Source organism: Apteryx rowi, unplaced genomic scaffold (genome assembly GCF_003343035.1).
Source record: "Apteryx rowi isolate R43461 unplaced genomic scaffold, aptRow1 scaffold_14, whole genome shotgun sequence".
Classification (NCBI taxonomy): Eukaryota; Metazoa; Chordata; class Aves; order Apterygiformes; family Apterygidae; genus Apteryx; species Apteryx rowi.
The window spans coordinates 2,125,305-2,137,661 of record NW_020447641.1 but is presented as its reverse complement, the minus strand read 5'-3'; the positions used below and the strand labels follow the sequence as shown (position 1 = coordinate 2,137,661).

General features: G+C 38.4%; 1 protein-coding gene across 9 annotated transcripts in view; it reads right to left on the bottom strand.

Moving 5' to 3' along the window:
- BCAR3 (BCAR3, NSP family adaptor protein) overlaps positions 1 to 12,357 on the bottom strand; it is a 121,994-nt gene that overhangs the window by 67,131 nt on the left and 42,506 nt on the right. The window contains exon 2 of one of the 9 annotated variants that reach the window (XM_026057495.1): positions 377 to 475. The exons of the other annotated variants lie outside the window; for them this stretch is intronic. The gene's annotated coding sequence lies outside the window, so the exon portion shown is untranslated. The remainder of the gene's footprint in view (positions 1 to 376; positions 476 to 12,357) is intronic. 9 annotated transcript variants of the gene reach the window in all.

Sequence of the window (12,357 nt, the reverse complement as noted above, 5' to 3'; positions counted from 1 at the left end):
GGCGGGGAGGAGGAGGAGGAGGCGGCGGCGGCGGCGGCCTCTGAAGCCCCCCGCGGCCGCGCGCTGCGTGCAGGAGCTCAGGCAGCGCCGCGGCCGCAGGCGCTGTGAGCCGCGCAGCCAGCGCCGAGCGGTGATTTACGGCTTTCTAACCACACCCCTCCGCAGGCTATTCAGGCTGAGGCTCGCCGAAGCCCCGACATCCAAGTATTTACATACAGTGACCTCTTGGTGCCCTTTTTCATGGATTTAAGACCTTTAGTGCTAATTTAAGAGGAGAAATTATGGAAGTAAAGCGAAGATAAACTGTTTCCTAAATCCACCCTTTTCACGGACAATTCAGGGTATATTACATACTTTACACATGTAATTTACTTACATTAGTAGACTTTCCCCTCTTCCCACCCTGTTACGTGAAGTCATCTGTGCAACAGGCTGGTGGTATAAAATCCATTTTCTAAAACAAAGGTTCAGATACCTGTAAAGCATTGGGAGCTATTAACACAGCAGCTGAAGAGAGCAAACATACTAGCCTCTCTCTCACAACGAGAAATGCTGACTACTCATTATGCTATCTAGAAGAACAGCACAGGCTGACACTACAGCTAGGAACGTCCAGCCTCCCCCCCTCTTTAGCAACTACACCTCTGAGACATACATTCAAACCATCCTCTCCTTTCTTAAGATAAGGCCATTTTACTGCTTGTTTCAACCCAGACAGGGCCTGTGCACATTTAGCACGCTATTGTCCACCTCAGTCTTCCTTCTGATGAATATCGTTCATACTCGTCTCGGAGCCCAAATAAAGCGCTCGCTTGCAGAAGCTAGCTGAGCACACAAGCTGCTTTGTCTTCTCGCCTGTTAACGCGAGTCAACCAGACAGAACTACCCTTCGCTGCTAGATGCTGCAAAGACCTTTTGTTTATGAAACTGGGTTCTTTAAAGCCAGAGGTCTGTGCCAGGTGGGAATTTTCTTGTCATTTAATGACCAGCTGATTACAGTAATACAGAATAGCTTTCTTGAAACAAAGATCTCATAAGAAGAAAATAGCTTCAACAGTAGAAGATACATATGCAGAACAGTCTTACCTAAAGGTCTTACCCACCTTACCACAGCATCCCTACCTTTAGGCATTTGGGTCTGAATATGTTGTTTTGTACTCTTTCATTTTCCTTGAAGCCCTCTACCTTTAGCAGTAACCAAGTAAAATTGTGCTGATTTCCATTTCCTAGTTTTTTGGTTTTGCAGAATTACTTTTTAGGAGAGGATCTGAATCTGTTGGACAGACTGGATCAAAGTTAATAGTTCTTGTGTGTGTGTGTTTTTTTTCTATTATTACTCATACACTTATAGTCAGTGTATCTGAAGCCCTGGTACTCTTTCCAGTCTTCCTGGAGCCAACCTCTTGTCAGTTAACCCCTTTTGGGGAAGTATACCCTTTACAACAATCCCATAATTACAGATAGAACATTGCTCTTGAAGAAATTATCTCAAGCACCTTCAGCTGTACCACTGATTCAACCTAAAGGCTTTGGCTTAAATAGAAATCGAGAGAGACTCAGTTGAGTCTCAAAGCACTGTCTAGATCTGCTATTTTTTCTTCAACATTGTGTTTTTCTTCTTCCTATTAGCTCAATCTTTCAAGCTGCCAGGTCAGCAGTTCTCTCTTGTTTTGCCACAGTTACTCCAGTTGTCCAAAGCAATTTTGACAACTTTCTTTTTTCCCCTCTTGTCAGAATTCATAAGCCAACATTCTGTAACTGATACCTTTTCACAGCTATCCTATTGACATTAGCTTTTCAAGGTCAAATATTTCTCTGTCAAACATTTAATTGGTTTTGATATTAAATATTTGATCCCTACTTGTACAGTTCCTCAGTTTTGGGACATCCTTTTCATGCACTATTTTTATTTCACTCTAATATCTGTTACTTTCCTTGTAATATCTATTCCTTTGACTCTTTTTCCACTCCTCCCGGGACTAGTTTTAATGAGACTCTTGTGTCTGTTTCATAGGTTGCTGATGTTGTGGTCCTAAACTGTCTAAATGATAAAGGTCATTAAGGAGCAGATTATTCAGCTTCCAAGACCTCAGTGTATTATCAAACTAGTCATCAAAAATAAATGAAACTGTGGTATCCTCACTCCAAACAAGTTAAACTACATGTGATGGTGACAACAGCAGGATTAAAATTCCAAACGGCAACCTAACATAGACTAAATCACTGGATATTGAACTAGGATACCTACTTCTTTGTAGTTTGTTTTTATGCATTTTATGCAGAATACTGAGTTTTGCAAGCTGAGCTATCTAAAATTGGATTGAATGTTATACGTACATCATCTTACAGTAGAATGAAATTTAAAATTTTTTTAAAAATAAATAAAATTAAAAAAGAGCACTGGACCTTGCTTTGAAGTGTAGCTGGAGCTTAAGGAACCTTCAGCTCATCAAGATGCTTTAGCCAATATGTATGTTACAGAAGCAGTTATTGGGAAAGGAGAGTTCTTGAAAGAGTCTTGAGAGTTGTCATGGATATGAGCAGAATCTTTCCATAAGAAAGCTCAAGTAAGATGAAGTTTAGTAAAGTTAAGAGAGAAATAATAAACATAGAGAGAGCTCAAATATGCAGTAGGGAAAGAAGAGGAGAGAAAAGATGAGAAAATTAGTATTATCCAAAGTAAAAGCAGCTCACGCTTGGCATTTCTGAACTGTGCTTTTATTTCCCCCCTCCCCATAGCAATCCCACTTCAGATTCCTAACATACAGGCACGAGCAGTAGGAAAACATCATCGCTCTTGGTATTGCCACACACCTTTTACAATAACCACTTTCAAGCCAGGCAAAGTTCAGGTAAATATAAAAGACAACAGTTTCCCAAAGGATTCACTGGTGGTAGGCCATAACTCACCACTTGTGGCACACTGAGGGACACAGACACCACATTTCAGTAACTTTTTCCCCCAATTACAGAAAATTGTAACATCACGCTGACACTGAACAAAACCTAGTAGTTATGATCTCAATTCAAACCAGTTTCACATAAAATGAGGCCTAAACCCATGACAGAAACTCAATCGTTTTCAATTTCCCAGATGCAATGACATTTGAGCTACTGATGAACTAGGAAAGCAGGCAAATCTTGAATGGCTTGATAGCACTCTGCAGTATCTTTTGTCATTGCCAGTCATGCAAAATCAGGTAAGTAGAGAGGACAGGAGAGGTAACAGAAATGTTCTGGGCACAGTGACAGACTCCATAATTTCACTGTCACCAGCAACAGTCTATGGAGATTTCCCATAGGATGTTTCATGCACAATCTTTCTTCAAAATACACTTTTTTTTTTTTTTTTTTGGGGGGGGGGTGGAGCAGGGAGAGGAAAAAGGAACCAGACAAAAACAGACTGTGATCCTGCCCTGGGCACCAGAATGTCTCATTAATAAGTCCTGTGCAAGAAAAATAGAATTATGATGAGAATACAGTAACAGTAGTTGACATACTGGGATTATACTTATAGTTATGATACTCTGACTCACTTCCTATATGATGTATACTTAAACTTTTCTAATGTACATCACAATGGTAGAGATTTTCACATAAAAGAATGTGCAAGTACTTCATCAGCTTATCAAGTGGAAGATACTACAGAAGTGCACACTATTATTTTCCTCACTGTATAAAGGAAAATGTCTTGCTTTTCTATCTAAACAATATATACTACAGTTTAGGTAAAAACATCTAAAACCATGCTAAAAATTCAAATAAATTTTAGCATATAACATGTTCTCTATTGACTGATTTAAAAAAATCAGGAAATTTTCAGGCAGTGCAATTACATAGGAAATAATGTCATGGTTCACTGTCATGTTTTTATGAATAAGAACTAGAAAAGGAGTAGTAATTTCCTTAGCTACATGACTGGGTGTTAAGTAATAGGACTGGTAGCTGGGCAGTCCTACATAAACTGCGATTACTCTTGAATGAGTCATTACATCCTTTTCCTAGTAGTTTTGTTCTGTCTTCAGATGTAAATGAAAGTTTGTCTTCTCTATGACAATTTACACAACACATCCTTGTCCCCACTTTATATAAAGCATTTTTATTGGCAGTTTGCCTGCAGTCTTTAAGAATGAGGCACTTACAGGACTGCCTACACTAGGTAAGTACATTAGTTGTGAGTTAATTTGAATTAAATCAGATTAGAATCCTGTTGCAAGATTTTTGTTTTTTCAATATTTTATTAAATCTACTTCTGGAAATGGGTTTACTGAGATGTGGGATAAAGTCTGGAAGCATCTGTGTCCTGAAACAACTGCAGTGTCTTTGCCAAGCCCTCCTACCAGTATCCCATGCTGAGCTGTGGCCCCCTTAATCATCATTTTATCTATACAGCATCATGCTACCTGTGTATCTCCTTGCCATAAAAGTGTTACTGGTGAAGTGCTGTCCTGTGTGACATCATCCCAGGGAAGCTAAAAACCCAGGAGCACGCTGACAGTCCCTGGTCTTGTGTCACACACTGCTGCGGCCTTGTATGGTCATCCTCGACTTCCGCTGTCTGTACAAGAGGAACGTGTACAGGTGCATCTTTCCACCTACTGCAAAGACATCTATACAAGCAGCTGTCTGAACAGATGAATGAGGAGAACCTAACTGGGACTCCAGCCAGTGCCAAGACTTTATATCTGCTTGTTGTAGCTTGTGTACATTAATCGTGTTAAGAACTGAATACTTGCCAATTCTTGGGAGAGCATTTTCAAAAGGGACCTGGCTCACAGTAACGAAAGAGATGATGGGATGAAACAAAAGGGTTCATGAGAATTTTTCAGTTTGACCTTAAACTTCAGAATTCCAGTCTTCCTAAAATAGCTGGGAGAAAATCCATCTACTTTAAAAGCACTGCTGTGTAGCTGCAATGATAAAATGCAGAAGTAGCTACACCAAGATTACAACATGGTATGCATGGATTGCTCACACAGCAGTGGTTACAGGTTTCCTAAAAAAACAAAAGTCAAAGCAAGTTTTTACTGTAGACTTATCTTAGAAGAAAAAGGACCCAAACAAACAAAATGCCACATTCCCTTAACTCCCACAGACACCCTATGGACAAAATAATGAATCAAATTTATTCACCGATAATTTTCAAGTTAATGGAAGACAAATCAGGCCAAATTAGAGTGACAAACCCAAAAGTGAAAAAAGCTCCAGTACTTGGAATCCCACAATATTTCATTTGAAAACTATGAACGATGACAACTGTCCTTTCTACGATTCCCCCTAGTTGCTAACTGAAACGGACAAATTTAGCCAGTAGCTCTCTGGGCTTCCAGGATAAAGCTACCAATATCCAGTCTTGCTTTTTGGCCTGTTTTAGGCCCGGAGACCCAAGGCCTTTCAGAAACCCCAAACAGCTATCGATTACGAGTCAGATTTGAGAAGCCTTGTGATCCATAGCCTCAGAAGTTTTGCAACCAGAAATGTCTCTCAGCTGATGGTCCTGGAAATAATGCTGTAGTAAAGCAGGAGAGTCAGAGGAGTTATATAACCCTTAGCTCATTTGGTGAAAAACTAGAGCATGAACATACTGTGACTTGCTGGAGTTTTTGGCTACAGCACATTCATTTCTTGTGGACCTAGCAGAGGGCAAACTTGGTTCGTATCATACTAGATGTCTGATCCTCATTCACTACTGGTTAAAGCTTCAGTTCTGATAAATCAGTATTTTCCAATAGGAACTGGTTTACTGTTAAACTCCTCTAATCTGCAGCTCACAAAAATGTGAGTCTTAAGTCAGAAAGAAACTGGAAGCTTTGGAAGAAATCTTCACTGCAGTTATCAGAAGTTGGCAGAACTGCTTACTGCAGAGGTCCACGCAGTCTGAGTCAGCTAGTACTGGCCACTGCTAGAACCAAAACGCTGAATGAAAAACAGCCCTTGCCTGATACAGTGCAAGAAAACTGATCATCTTTAACAACTCCCAATTAGTAAATCCACTTTACACTAGAAAAATTAATTATTGCACAAAATCTGTGACAATAACATGTTGTCCCATCCCCAACCTTCAATTTGGTACTGAAAACCACATCAACCAATTTGTGCTGGTATAGATTAGGCAGTCCTGTTTCAAAAGTTTGATGAACATGGTTACAACTGCACTAAAACCAGTTTTCTTTTGTTGACTAGTTTTGGTAAATGACATAATAAACCAGAAGACAAGACCAGGAGGAAGCTGGACATGGTTTTATGGTTTCCTTCTCACCAGCAGGTCTATTTTCCTCTCTTTTCTAGGAATGGAAGACCCATGTTACTATGAAGCTAAGATGTTCTTGTAAACTTCTTTTTTTTCATGTTTCTGTAAAACATCTCAAATACAAGAGAATTAACAGCCTCTCTCTGCATGTGACAGACTCTGAGTTTTTCATTCAGAATATAACTGATGAAGAGAAAAGGATAAATAGAAGGCCAGAACGTAAGAATAAATGAAGTTGGAAATTTCTATGGATGAAATGGTACAGTCAGATTTGTATGTTCACACATGTAACAATACCTACATTTCCGAGCTCCTCAAAAAGAAATGGCAAACACCTTCAAATCCTTATATCTCTCAGTGAGAGCAACATAGACCACACAGGTAGCAAGCAATCTGTTACACAAATGAAAGTGTTCAAAGCAGCCTCCTTTCCATCTATTGGCAAAGCTACCAGCATACTTTAGCACTAATCTGGAATCTGCCAGGTTGACACTACATACCACCCTCCAAAGCTTTCTGGTTGAGTTTGCAATGTTTTAAAGAGAAGCAAAAAAAGACAGTATGAGCAAAAGGGCTATATCTGATAGTGACTAAGGCAATATACATGGACACGATGAGGCAAAACCATTTATGCCTTTATGCTAATTATTCTGGTCTTCTGATAATAACACATGAGAGAGCATCTCAGTTATTTTAGAACTTTTTGAAGATAGACTTTTCTCTGCCTCTCCATTTATATTGTCCCGAGCACAAGCAGGGGTATCACTCACAAGTATCACTCATCTTCCTTCTTAATAGCACACATCTTAGGTCTTCTGTATCATGAATGAGAGGGAGAAGACGCAGACAGCAGGAAAGAGAGAACACTTCACATTTAATTTTACACTACTGCAATAGGGAAAGAAATACAACATCTGCAAAAACAGTTATATAAGAATTTAAATATAAAATCTCTTTTCCCCACCAAATGCACAGTTACAGAGTATCAGTTTACATTTCACCTAATTCAGGTTTTGCATATTATTTTATATTCACCCACAGAAAACAGTGTCAATGTTTATATTTTATTTAAATCCATTAAGCTAGCCTTCTCTGTATGAAACTAATACAATTATAAAAGATCTGAATTTAAATCCTATTAAAACTGCAGTCCCTCTCTACAGGAAAACCAATACAAATATAAGTTAAAAAGGCAAGATTCTTCATATCGTTAGCCTCTCAAAGGAAAAGAGTTAACAGTATTGCATTTTATATATAAACACTCTAAGATGTTAATAAAATAATGTTAAGCCATAAAATGCTATTAATCAGAATTCAGCTCAGTAAGAAAAGGTAGTGGAAAAACATAGTTCCAGCTCTCAGAATGCCTCATAAGAAAACTTCTTGTCACTTGACTTTTTATGTATCTTTCCACTCACACCTCAACCAGCAATGCACACAAGAATACATCGCAAATGAGTGTACACAAACATTTTAATCATCAAATGACACAAAACTTTCTAAAAATAATTCTGTCTTTAAATTCATGAAGATAAAGGAACCAAAAAATATCTTCCAAATCTGGCAGAATCCAGGCTGTTTTTTTATTATATCAAAATAGACATTTACATTAATATATTTACATTACCCTCTCTATAGTGACATTTCTACTGTACTGAAGCAGCTGGAACATGGTGTCCTTCCTCAACATACCTGAAGTATGATTTATTCTATTACCGTAATTCATAAGAAACCACAATTAAACCACACTTCTAAAGACTGTAGCACGATATTGTAATATGACTAAATATCACTCTGTCTCAACCCCACGTAGCATCAAACTCTGCTTTAGTTATATCAGGGGATTCTGGCAAATGACAGTTCTTTTCTGGAGCACTGCTCTTAACTACCGGGCTACGGCTTTCAGCATGTCATTCTTGAAGTGCTCATAGCTACAGGACAGAGTGCTCTGCCTCTTGCTCTGGAAAGGAAGAATTGTTTGTGTGATACAGGAGTCAGATTACCCCAAATTTGTTACCTATTTCTCTCATATTACAAGAAGCTACATCTGGAAGATATTATTTCCTGACTTCTTTGCTATCCCAAACAAACATTTATAAGACAACAAAAAGGTGCTAGACAGCAGCTGACACCACTGCTCTAAGCACAAGCAGAAGTCCAGTCCACACATATACACTGCGGTACTTGCGAGTGCTTTAGTACCCGAATCTTGTACGCATGTTGACTCCTTACCGGGACAAGCCCAGGCAAGCAGCAGGCCCCACCCTCTGACTACAATTTTCCTGCAAAGGAAATCAAAAGGTACATCTCAAAGGAGTCGCAGCATGCCAGGAATATATGAATAGGTGATCGGGACACCCGGACCCAGAATGTGCTGCAGTGCACATAAAAAGTAAGTCAAGATATAGGCAAAAGGACTGTGGAAAGAATATTTACAGCTCTCAACATGCATAACTTTTGTAACTTAATTTTTGTTAGATTAAATGCTTAGAGATTGAGCAAGTATTCTGGGAAAGCATCACTATGGGTTGGTGTGCCCATTTATGTTTCACTTGACATTTACTGTGGCACTATCTGATACAGGATCCTGGATTTAAGTAACTTTCAGTTTCACTCAGTACCCAGCCATTTTTGTGGCTTTATGTTTATGAAATGGTGTTAGAAAGTGTGTATATAACTGATACTTTTTGCATTTAGCAAGAAAGTTTTTAGAAATTGGAATAATATTTCCACCTGTGTGTTTTGGTTCGCAAACAAATGAAATAGTGATAAGCCCTAGGTTAACATTTGAGATCATTTGGATTTAGAAAAGAGAAATCAAACATTTTCTTAAAATTTGGAAGGCTGTACTCAAAAGAAGAGATGAAATGTTCCAGTCCAACTGTGGACAATGTTTTTAGGCTTAGATTCATTCCACCAGCTACAAGCATTTACTGGGTGCTCTGCTATGAAGGCAGTCATCCTAGGGTCTCTCTATAATCAACAACAACAAAAAATAGACACCTGCGTAAGGTGATTAAAATTCAAAGCGGAGTAAATTACGTCCTGAATTTGCCTGTCTCTTTCTAACGACTAGAAGCAGCATAGAGGGACTTGCCTCCCAGTACAGCACCTTTGGCTGTGGTTTCACTTACGGCAGGAGGGCTCTTTCAGCCACCACGGCTCTGCCCGGCTCTCCCTTCCCTGACCATTCATACTTGTACAAATGTTTGTGCAGCTGAACGGTAAACTGGAAGGGGACTTTATCTGGATGAACAACAGGGAAGAAAAGTTATTTTTCAGGCAGATAATTTTCCAGATCAGGTTCACCATGCAGCTGTAGAATAGTTGTGTTGACAACAAAGGAATGAAACAGAGATGGGAAAAAGCAGCTCAAGGAAAGCTGAAGGCAGCACAGATTGCTTGGGCTGGCATTTTGGAAATCCAGCTTCAATTAAGGTCAAGAGTCCAGTAGAGCAGCCTTTAGGTTTTCTAATACCGACCAAAAATATCACAGCCCCATTGTCCAAAGCACTGATCCACCATAAAATTCATTCTGCTGGATTAAGTGGTTTAACAATTTTGATTTTTTTTTTTTTAAATACCGATTAGCTATTGATACCCATGTCAAATCAGTTCTTATAAATATTTCCCTCCCATTGGCTGGTATAAAGATAGCATAAAAGCATAAAGCTACTGAACTTTGAATTGTACACTCTGCCTAATTCAACAGATAAGTGATCATGTGCACATATTTGATCCAGGTCAAATGTGTTGCTGGGCAGTATGTCAATGCATAGATCTTGGCATTAATTACTGTGGAACCACAGGCAGAGTACTTAGAGTTAGAAGGGAAGAATCCAAATCTCTGTACTGAGACACGTCCTGTTAAATGCAGCTTCAGAACCAGGTAAACATTTTAGAATGTTTGTCTAAAATAACATTTTAGAAAACAGAAAATGTTGTAACAAGATTTTCCAAAACTTAACTTCGCTGTACATAGAAATGTTTAGACCTATAAAACTAACCTTGTGAAAAGGCTCACATATTAAAATGACTTATGACATCAAGCACTGTATAGAAAATGTTGAACTAGCAACAAATACAATGCTATTGTTTAAAGCTCAAGTTAGCAGCAAACAGAATAATATATCTTTTGCTCTGTACTGGTTTACCATTTAGTAAGACAATAATATTTATTTAACCTAATGGAAGATTTAAAACATTGGATGTTCTGATGTTTGACTTCAGTACAGTTCAGTGCTGAAAAATAAGCGTTTTCAGCGTAACTGATTAAGCACTTTGCTGCTAGACACAGCACTCTGCCAAAGACAGCCACAAAACAAAAACATGCCATAATAGGCTGGAGACTAGATAACAGTCATTTGCCCCACTGAGAAAACAAAGCAGGCTGCAGGCAGCCCGGGCCGACGGCACTGATCTGCTCCGCAGCCTTCCCAGAATCCGGAATACAGCAGGTAAAGCCACCTTGGGTGTAAATATCCTGGTGTAAACAGAACCAGTCAGAGATTATAAGGTGGCTCTGTTTTCAAGCATATAATTCAATTATACACTTAATTGTTTCATTAGCCCAAACTGGAGAGTGAATGAAAATACTGAACACTAAGATATTTTTAAACATCCAGAAAAATATGAAGCACTGCTATTTTTATTAAAACTTAGCTTAAACTCCAGCACTTAACTGCCAAAAAAGAAACACATGGCATCATGCTTTACCTTGCAGGATATCTGACTGGAGGTCATAAAATACACATTCCAATTCAGAGATAAAATGCTTCACTCAAATTCAAATTCACTGAAATCACTGGCAGTACAGCAAGATTAGATTTAACCTGACATATCTGAAGCTGAACAACCTTAAATTGTAATTATATTAATAGAATTTGCAATGTTATATTCAGTTGATGGAACTGTTACATGAATATCTGTAAGTCAATTCACTGTGTGAATGACTGGTCGAGGGGTCCCTTCATCTGACAAATGCTCCAGTGAGAACAGTAATCTATTCTTCACTCCAGAAGCTGGAGGTTACAAAACCAAGTCCCCAAACCAAATGAAAACAGATTCTAATTGAAATATTTCCTAGTTTCACTGCAGTAATCAACTTGAATAACTTCCTAATTTGTTCAAAGGAGCAGGTACAAAAATGTCATATTTACATTCATACAAAAGTTAAACCAAGCAATTATAGGAAAAATTACATAATTGTTGAATCTATTTTGAACTCACCAGAAAATATTGAGAAAATATACCGATGTACTTGTACACAACTAGTTTTAGTTCACCGCATGTTAGTTTGTTCTAAAAAGTTAAAGTAGCTAAACAAATTTTATGAATATTTTATCTCGACTCAGGCTCTAAAAGTCTTTTCATCTTGACTGAGAGAAGGGAAAGGCAGGAATCTCAGCTCAGTAAAACATTGCTTCCTATGAAATTTGTGAAACCCTTAGGCACTGATATTTTAGAATTATTGGGCAGACTGCATAATAATCGTATCTTGTTATCTTGTTCACAATTCTCAAAATATCCTGTACAATGAGTCATAGTTGAATAATACCTTACTATATCCTTCCCCTCAGAACAGAACGGCTCACAGAGCTAGCATGCTCATTCCAACTGTCATGAGCCTGGCCTGAGCTGCATTTTGATTCTTAACTGAAAAAAGTATCATAAAAGCAACAAAAGATGTTCTGATCAAGTCTTAATTTATAGCTAAGCCCCAAATAGGAAAGGAGGGTAAGGATCGCCTGTGTAAGACACTCTTTCTCCCTCCTCACATGGGTGAGGCGGCACATGTACAACATTGCTTAGTTTTGACCTTTTGGTTTTGGTCTTTCCAAATGAGGAAGACAGATTCTTGACACAGTCTTCCATCAATTATGGTCTGTTACCATTACTTTATCTTGGTAAGCTGAAGACAGCAATAAAAAGTGAAATGAAAGCGGAGCCTTTTCTAATGACAAGTCCTAAAAAAAAGTATGTTATATATATATTTTTTAAAGACTGCTAACAGCTTAATGTTTAGCTATTCTTCTTACTGTCTATGTACAGTAACCCTGTGATTCTTATTCAGAACAGTATATTTGACAGAGCAGGCTGAATCAGAA